The 9,744-nt window shown below is 48.4% G+C and overlaps 1 long non-coding RNA gene across 2 annotated transcripts; it reads left to right on the top strand.

Annotated features, from left to right (window-relative positions):
* The first annotated feature begins 2,083 nt into the window (after positions 1 to 2,083).
* On the top strand, positions 2,084 to 9,157 carry LOC119099530 (uncharacterized). Of its 2 annotated transcripts, none has more exons than XR_005094394.1 (3): positions 2,084 to 2,170; positions 3,522 to 3,571; positions 9,118 to 9,153. It is a non-coding gene; the product is annotated as an uncharacterized LOC119099530 (long non-coding RNA). The 2 variants fall into 2 exon arrangements; XR_005094395.1 differs by having other exon boundaries at positions 2,101 to 2,166; positions 9,118 to 9,157.
* Positions 9,158 to 9,744: the final 587 nt, after the last annotated feature.

Raw genomic sequence — 9,744 nt, 5'->3', positions numbered from 1 at the left:
GTGTCTAAAAAGATCCAAACGACAATACCACTGTCTGTGCATGATAATGCTATGTATTTTTTCAATAATACATGAGTTAATTATCGAACGTGGTGAGTACGTACGTGGTAAGTACGGTGGTTTATGTATATATAGATATAGATATAGATATAGATATAGATATAGATATAGGTATATATTATATATATATATACACATATATATATATTATATATATATATATATATATATATATATATATATATATATATATATATATGTTTATAGATAGATAGGTACGTGGTTTAGTCCCAGTGACAAATCATCGGCTTTAAAAATATTGCGTATTGTCCGTGTTTCAGTGATGATAGGATGGGTGTTGAGTGATATAGACTGGGTTGGGCAATGCTTTGTTCAGACCGTCGTGATAAGCTGCGCTGTAAAAAGATTGCTCGATATCACAATCTAACGGCAACCAGAGGAAGTAAGCACGGGCGGTGAAACGAAGAAGGGGACACATGTGAAGCTGTTCCCATTATCTGCCCCGCACCGCCCTGTCCTCCACTCGGAAAAACCGCAGCAGCAAGTGTTGAATGAGTGCACTAAGAGTGATCAGCTGCGTCCTAGGCCCATGAAGTGTCATGTCACGGAGAGAACCAAGGGACAAATCATGCCTCCAAGATTTCCCCAGGGCGTTCGTCGTCAACGCAAGCATCTTAACCCAAAGCCGACAGACCCCACGGTTCTATGATAGATTCCACTTACAATCGGATGTCACTAGCGGGATGTCACGTTCGCCATGTGCGAAGCTATACATTTTGCACTGACCCTGCCTGCGGGACTCGCAGCATTTTTACGCGGTCTGTCTTATCTGACTTACGGCCGCAACTGTTCCTGAAATTGAACCGATCAGAATAAAATCCAGCAGAACTGTCGCAGGCATGAAAGGCACCTGCTGGTAATATCCGTGCCCAGATGTTGGCCCACCAACTATACTGATCACATTCCAGCTAAGAGACGTATACACGTAAAAATAAGATATAGAGCATGCAATGTCATTTTGCTGACCGGTCCCGTCTGCAACGGCAAGAACGTTGGAACGTACATACCCATACCAGCATATAGCCTATATAGACATATATATATATATATATATATATATATATATATATATATATATATATATATATATATATGTATATATACACAAACCACAGGGGGTACACACACGTCTGTACGTCGTCTAAATGTCTGACAGGTCCTATCTGGCTTGTCTAACGTTTCAAAACAGGCCTCTAGCTTATTTTTTGTTTTCTTCTTTCCCCTTAAGAACGGCCGCCTCACCTTATAATATTTGATCTCACATACAATGCATGCATCTACCACCCCCTCCCTGGACTATTTCGAAGATCCGATCGGGCGTGAACTGTCGGAAAAACAAAGTTTTCACTGGAGGGGGAGGCTTTCGTAGTTTACTGAGCAAGGGGGATTTCAGGTCATTGGTTGGGCTGCTCCCTACCTAGTTGAATAGTTCCTCGACGTCACGATCTAGACCGAGCATTTTTTCGTGTATATCACATCGTGAGTGCGTCAACGCAGAACATCTCTGCTTAAATCCTCTTGCGAGTTGAATTACACATAATGGTGCTTCTGTGTGTAACAGGTTATGATTGCATCTTACCAGAACAGCTCGTCCGTTTAAATCCACTCCCGGTTGGATGTACACAGAAAGAGCCTCTGTGTAAATCCACGCAGATCCATTTAACTTGCTCGCATGTTCAATTTGCCTGCGTACATGTACTCCAAAGGGTATCTACACTAGTGTCTATGTATAAAATTGCTCGGATTTGAATCGATTTACACAAAAGCGGCATTTTGTGTACATCCATAACGTGTTGGATTTAAGCAGAGGACCTGTTCAGAATAGATGCACTCATCAGTCAATTTACACGGTCTTTTTTAACCTCTTATCTAAGTGAATAATGTTCCTCGCTGATGCGCCGAACAACTTACGTAATCTGTTACCTACACGTTGAAAACTTTTACTGAAATTTGGTAGCTGTACGTGAGTTCTGAAACGGCGCTTATGTTTCGATAGCAATAACAGAATGTCGCGTCATGGTCCAAGTGTACACCACGGTCTTACCACGATTCTTGGTATTCCTCAGTTTCGCTACTTTCATCGAAGTAGGTGAATACGGAGCGTCGGCGGTGCCTTCGGCTTAAAAGGAGCCGATTTTTACGGAATGAGTTCTTGTTAAGTGCGGGGGTATTACCATACCGTAGCACCCTAGGACCAGAACAAGTTCGTTCATGCGTTGTTCGTCAGTTGTATGCATTACCTTCTGGTGTATGGGGCCTGCCCATATAATACGTTACACATGGAGGGAGGGCGAGATGAGGCATAAACTAAAGCCGCAACAGAAGGAGGGGACTGAATGCTGTATTTGTGAGGTTAAATGTGGTTTCCAATGATGTTGAAATTTTTGTTATGTAACCTTTGAATCAGGATGCCATTGTCTTTTTGTTTTGACAGCCTCATAGCTGTGTGGCTGGTTGTGCACCTCTAGCTCTATTCTGCAAAGAACCAGGTCATTGTTCACAATGGTACCTTATGCTGCAAACCAGGTCATTGTTCACAATGGTACCTTATGCTGCAATATGCATTACTTAACTGATAACATTAAGACACTGTACACCAGACAGTACTTACAAAACAATCCTTTAGAGACATCTCATTATCGTAAGTCACATTAATATGATCCCTTTTTAAAACTCTCAGCTAAGTGTTTATTGGTATCCAGCATGATTGCTTATAGTGAATGCATTGTACAGAGTATGCATTGTACCTCCAGATACCTTCCAATGAAATGCTAAGCTTAGAGAGGGAACAGTGCAAAATGTCCTGTTCCAGCATTTCTTATGGGTGGCTCATACAGGTCACCATGATATATCACATATTGGTTTAACTAGGGCTGTTTTCTGGTGGGGTTGATGCAAATGATGCCATCATGGAGAACCCTGTGATAGGTGGTATTTGTCTAGCACACCCATCTGTCTAACATCTATAAGCTCTCTGCTAGCATGCTGAAGATAATAAACATAATATTTAACCCCCAAAATGCTTTGAACAGTTGGCAACTTGAAAACTACCAATGGGATGCACCTTGTTTAATAGCTGTGGTTCAGTTCAGTCAAAACTTGTGTTGACATGTGTATCACAATGAATGCATCAACCCATCATGTTTTGAAATCAATTTTAGTATGTTTTGACCAACAATTTGATATTGGTAGTCCAGGCCTGACATGTGTTACATAATATTTTTAGATCCAGTCCAGTTCCAAATACAGATAAATGCATGATCCACAGGTTGTTCCTCCAATCAGTGAGGCCTGTCTCGAGAGGGTGATGGTTTCCAGGTGATGTGCTGACACACCTGATGGTGACATGTTTTGCACAGAAGTGGCCAGTCACATGATGAATAACATGTAGGTGGCTGGTAACATCCAGTGACCTGAATAACTCCCTGTTTTAATTTCAGGTGTTGAATCAACTTCAAGCATCTACATCCATAGCAATGATTAAGTTTTGGTAAGCTGTATGATTTCACACCATTGAAAGCATACATTGTATTGATTGGATACACTGAGTAGTTTTTCACATTTGCTGTATCATTTTGATCACAAGAGTTTGTCTGCATGGTCTCTATCTCTTCTCCGGACATACTGTATCAAGCAGTGGTTCAGAAAGGTCGGCAACATGGTAACATTCTTCTTTTTCATCAGGAGGCCATCTCCCTTTACGCATCGTGCATTCCAAGGAGTAGTAAATAGTTATGTACATTGCGCGCGCGCATTCTTTCCGGAGTCTGATGTGCTCCCACCTCTCTGAGCTAAGTATTTCGGAGAGGATGTGGCCAAAACAACTTAAAGTGGACCACTGAATACAAACCGAAGTCAGGCACAACACATTTTGAATCGTTGACTTACGCACGATGAAACTAGTAGAATGTTGCAGGTGTATAGGTCGCTAGCTTTAAATTGAGTGGTTAAAAGGCGGAAGCAGAAATATGTCCACGGATCCTAAATCATACTGACCCAAGCGACATTGCGTGACGCCATTTTTGCAATGTCTGTGCGGCTGCAAGCGGCAAAGAAAGTGTTGTTGGTAGATTTTGACGTGGCATGCTTCTGGCATTAATACCGTTAAACCCGTTAAAAAAGTTAAAAATGTGCATCGTTTACATGGAAATAAGCCAGTCATGTAATGCATGTTTCGGACTAGGGCCCTCCCCTCCACGCCACGCAAAGGAAGCATACGCCAGGACCGACCCGTAACAGGACGTGCCCCGGATCACGGCCTCCAGTCACCCGGAGGCGCTTGACCCTCGGGTCAGCTGGCGGGTCGGAGAGGAGCGCCACAAGACGGCCGGACGGCCAGCAGCGCGGTCCACGCGGCGGATCGATGCGAAACGCGTGACCGCGACTTTTATGCGACACAACAGCCCCAACGCACGCGCCCCACGCGTGCAATCCACACGTATGATGAGTACCCGGAAGGCAACGCTTTTACCACTGCCTCCCAGGGACGGTATTTTAATGCGAGCCTGTCCGATGCAATGCAACCAACGCCTTTTAGATTTCCGACAAATTGTGGCAGTGGTCCTTGATTCCCGACCAGAACGTTTTGAGTACCTTGAAGCGGCGCGAAATTACTAAATTCTAACTGCTGAGGAATGTGACTCCAGAGACACCTAAGTATACCTAAGAACACCTAAGTTACGATGTACCTAAGTTACGATGGGTTTCACGGATTCAGTAACTGAATGATTATTGGATATCACGACTGTTTCTATACCGAGTAGCTTCTATAGAGTTGGATATCCCCGCGCCGCCGGCACGTACGTCATCTTGGATTCGGACAAGTGAAGTTTTGGTGGAGCAAGACGTGTTGTACTCTTGCTTTCCTCGCAAGCATTTATCAGGCACAATGTTTTGCGTCTCTAAAAAAATGTGACTTGAGTAACTTGCCACCAACTACGCTTAACGTGGTTACTTGTTCATGTTTCCATCCATTTGTCAGTTACAGTGTGTCCCGAAGGTGATGAGCGGTTGCGTCGTCCTAACTAACAGAGAAGATAATTGAGACCAGCTGATGATTTACTTGTCAATGTAATCTCCATGCAGTCGTATGCACTGTCGCATGCGCTCCGGCATCAGGTTGTCGAGAGTCTATGCACTGACGCTCCGCCACGCCGCTTGCACGTTTGGAACAGGGTGTTCTCTGAAGCGGCCAGCAACATCTTGCTGAGCTCCTCCTTGGCAGTCGCCCCAGAGATTCTCGGTCGGCGACATGTCGAGGCTGTTCCTGGCTACGTACATCTTCCAGAAGCCCGGGAAGTTGGTGCGGCACCAGTCCTGTCCACCTGGTGCGGTGCTTGGGCTATGTGATGACCCATATAACTGATTTATATTAAGCACCATATAAATTAAATATGAGGTTATATTCCTCCCTTGGACATTCATCCATGTCACAAACTTCCTTGTCAGATTGTCCCTGCACCAAATTGTGTTTGCTGGGAAAGTTGATTCCTTAAGCATCAGACATATTCTATTATATGTAGTGTATGGTGGTGAACATAAATTTATCATTTCTTGCATTCTTAACAGCCTATGTGCTGTTAAATCACTTATTAATTATATTGAGCAATTGCTCAGCATGTTGCTCTACGATCATCAGAAATTCATGAATTCCATTCCACCAAGCAAGCAAGCAGACAAGCAAACTTCTTTTAATGGGGTTTTCTGACCCACTCAATATAGCTGAACAAAATCGACCGTTTTTGTGGTACAGTAATTTAATATTGTCAACCAGCGCGGGCACATCTTTTCCCGCCTCGGTCCTCAGTTCCTGGCGCCTTCTGCTGTTTCTGTGCCAAACATTGGACGCCATCTGCTGGATCGGTACTCAGTTCCTGGCACCTTCTGCTGTTTCTGTGTCGAACCCTGGACGCCATCTGCTAGTTCGCTCCTCAGTTCCTGACGCCATCTGCTGCCTCCGTTATCGAACATTTGGACGCCGTATACGAAATCAGCAGTCAGTTCTGGACGTCATGTGTCGCTCCAATATTGAGTTCTGACTTCTATCTGCGGTTTCACTTGTAGACCACAGGCAACTACCGGTTGGTAGCCTTTATGTTAAAATCTACAACCATCGAAAGTCGAAAAAATGGATCTGCGAACCTCCGTCCTTGACCAAAATAAGAAACTTTTACAGGAACATTGTCCCGTTTTCCGAAATTACCCCTCCCACCTCGAAACTGGTGTCTACCACATATTAAGTTTCCAGCAATCTTCTTGAGCTTTGCTGGGTGTCAACTGACCTGTGACGTCGTCTTCAGGCATATGACCGGTGTCAGTACAGTGCTACAATGGTGAAAAAGTCAGAATATCGAATGATGTTGGAACATGTGGAGTGCGACAATTAGGTCCCGAGCAACAGGAGTGTTCTTTTAACCACCCAAGTGGCGGACACAGGGGATTTCTCAAGTGGTGCCGGGTTGACTAAATCCACCAAGGTCTGAGATATCCACGGTAGCATACAATTCAGGCAACTGGAATCCACCTTATCTGTCAGACAGGCAGTTTTTGCGGGGTCGCGCTCCACCAGTTCTCTGAGCCTGTCCCCAAACGTCCGGTAATCCGCTATCTTTCATCGGCCTTTCGCTCAGGTAGATCGCCTTTGGCACGACAGTGGCCTGGTGAGGAAGCTGCTCAATCAGGGTGCCGGTAATGTAATGGTTACGGCGTCTGCGTTAACCACTGCACGTCTGGGAAACCAGAGGTACAGGGTTCGATTCCCTGCGATTCCGCCCTTCCTGCCAGAGTGAGGCAGTTGACGCCATGTAGCCTCAGCAGCTGAGTGCGTTGTAAAGCCCCAATGATACTGATACGCTGCCCAATCTGCCGGACTTGAGTTTGGCGTGTGCGGCGTTTGCCCTGCTCGACACGCATCTAGCCGTTCTTTGCACGATCGCTCTTGGGGCGATGTGCACAGAGATGAAGACCTTACACGAGCGTGGAGAGCAGCGGCGTGGACAGCTCCTGCATCCTGCTGGATGAGACGTTCTTGCATGGTGTATCGTAGAACCTCTTCAGCGCTGTGAAGGAAAGCTACAGACGAGCTGTGCAGCAGTCCGTGGTGTCAATAGCTCTTGAGCCGGAGGAATGCTTCTGATTATTACGGTCCTGTGGGAGTTGGGCGTCACCCTGGCGAATGGAGACGAGAATACAGGCTGGACGAAGAGGCGTTCCCCATTGAGATCTCGGTTGGGAAGCAGGTCAACATGCCAAACGATGCGATCGTGCACAACACGGACGTGGAGCAATTGGTGGGCAGGATTGACCCACGGGTGCACCAACTGCAGAAGTGATCGAGGGCAAGCGAATCGTTCATTCTTAAGAGGACCCTGGCGCTGAAGAATGCTAGCAAAAGCGCATTCCTTCACGTCGTTTAAGGAGATGGTCAGCCTAAAGAGAGAAGAGGTGGAAAGGGACAAGAAACAGGAGACCAAGTTCAAGGAAGGCGCCGGTCGCCTTCTGCCGGCTCAGTCCCTAGCCCCGGACGCCGTCTGCTGGTTCAACACCGAGCCCCAAACGCCGTCTGCCGGTTCAACATCGAGCCCCACACGCCGTCCGCCAGTTCAGTACCGAGCCCCGGACGCCGTCTGTCGGTTCAGTACCTGGCTTCGGACGTCGTCTGCCGGTTCAGTACCGCACCTTGGACTTTGTTTGCCAGTTCAGTACCGAGCCGTCTTCCGGTTCATTACTTAGCCCCGGACGCCGTCATTCGGTTCAGTGCCGAGCCCCGGACGTCGTCTGCCAGTTCGGTACCGAGGCCCGAACGCTGTCTGCCGATTTAGTACCGATCCCCGGACGCCGTCTGACGTTTCATTACTGAGCCCCGGACGTCGTCTGCCGGTTCATTACCGAGCCCCGGACGCCGTCTGCCGGTTCAGGACCGACCCCCGGACGTCGTCCGCCGGTTCATTACCGAGCCCCAGACACTCGCGGTGCCGGAAGCGCCCTCCGACGGCGGGCGCTGTCGGCGGGCATTTTCTGGCAGCGTGGCCCGACGGCCAGGCTATTTGCGGGGTCAGAACGGCTGCCGCCCACTGTGGCGCGCGGCTTTGTGACGGTCTCCCGGCGCGAGCGCACAGCGGAGCGACCGCTGATCGCCGGTGACCCGTGCTGACCCGTGCTGACCCGTCGAGACCATGGACGGACGGTGACCTGGCCGTGGCAGGATGCTCGTCCTCCTGTACGACCTGGTCATGGTCGGCTTCATTGCCGCCCATTTATTAGTAGGTGGCGCAGTAAGAAGCCATTTTCTCTTCCTCTGCCGCCATCGTCGCGCTGTGAACATTGTCGGGGCGGAGACGCACATCGCTGAGCGGTGTAACGACTCGATCTATTGTCGGCTGGTGTCAGGAGGCCGCACTGCTGTCGGCGTCGTCTTGTGTCGTCCTGGTGTGACAGGAATGTGTTCACGTATCCGAGGCGCCCGTGGTGTCACGTTACGTTACAGCTGCGCTGCGAATCACCGACTTTGTAGTGGCTCTATGTGTTGTGGTACCATGTGCTCGAGCTTGATGCTGACCATTGGGCCCGAAATAGTCCCTGCGCGGCGAGCCGCTTCCCCCCGTAGAGCACTGTATGCCTTGGCGTGTTTGACCTTCCGATCCAAGCAATCTGCCACTGATTAGACGCGCATTGGGTGGGTCCGGCTTTGTGCTGAATTGCCCGTAATCGCTGAGCTCCCATTTTCTGGTAACCCGGCGGGTTCGCAGTAATGCCTTGGCGTCCATACATACGCATTCTGGAAGCTATTGCGTTGACCTCTCCCTCCCAGTCCGAAAGAATGAGCAGTGATTATTCACAGCCTACTGTACCGTTACCCGTACGGATAACACGGAGGACGCTTATTTCATTCGAAAACTGCCCACCAACCGGGTGTTCACTGCGACAAACCTGGCATTTCAGTGCTCCTTGCTGCGCATTGTTCCCGTGTCCGCGCATTGCGTGACAATGTGCGTCGACGGCGGCAAGCTTAGCTAACCGACCGCGTTCCGTTTCCAGTTGTCCTTCGGTGCCGGCATGTACGCGGGGCGTCTACGTCTGCAAAACTATGCGGTGCGTGGGGCTAGGATTGCTCTGGCCAATCGCGCATATCTGCCGTGGCGTAACCTCTGCCAATCCCGAATCCCCGTCGCTGGCGGTACCACTGCCTTTTGGTGGAAACTGTATGGGGACGTTACAAAAAAACTGCGTGTGTCTACTTTAACACACGCCGCGCCGAACGACTCATTTGATGCAATGTTGCTTACAATCGTCCACACTTAATGCCCAATATCGGCGATTGCTTTACTTCGCACATTTGGGGCTGGTCGTCGCATTTTCTACCTCCAGTTTACCAGCCAATTTTCACAGATTTTCACAGATCATGCCACCTTTTAAGGAGGCATGCCCCCACAGTCCTGTCCCGATTGCAGATACCCGGGTGGACGACCCCACCGAACTGTGGGACAAGGTCAAGGAGTTCACGGACAAGTACAAGAAGAACTGATCTAGGTAAGCCAGAGGCACGCATGTCATGAAATGAGTGCAGAGCGTTGCGCCGGTTCATTTTTTAGCCATTGGTCACTATCGCTGTGATTACAGTTAGAATGCCTCGAGCACGCGGAGCGACCGTAATGTATCCATACA

The sequence above is a fragment of the Pollicipes pollicipes genome, unplaced genomic scaffold (genome assembly GCF_011947565.3).
Source record: "Pollicipes pollicipes isolate AB1234 unplaced genomic scaffold, Ppol_2.1 Scaffold_4740;HRSCAF=5597_pilon_pilon_pilon, whole genome shotgun sequence".
Classification (NCBI taxonomy): domain Eukaryota; kingdom Metazoa; phylum Arthropoda; class Thecostraca; order Pollicipedomorpha; family Pollicipedidae; genus Pollicipes; species Pollicipes pollicipes.
This window is presented reverse-complemented; position numbering and strand designations above follow the sequence as displayed.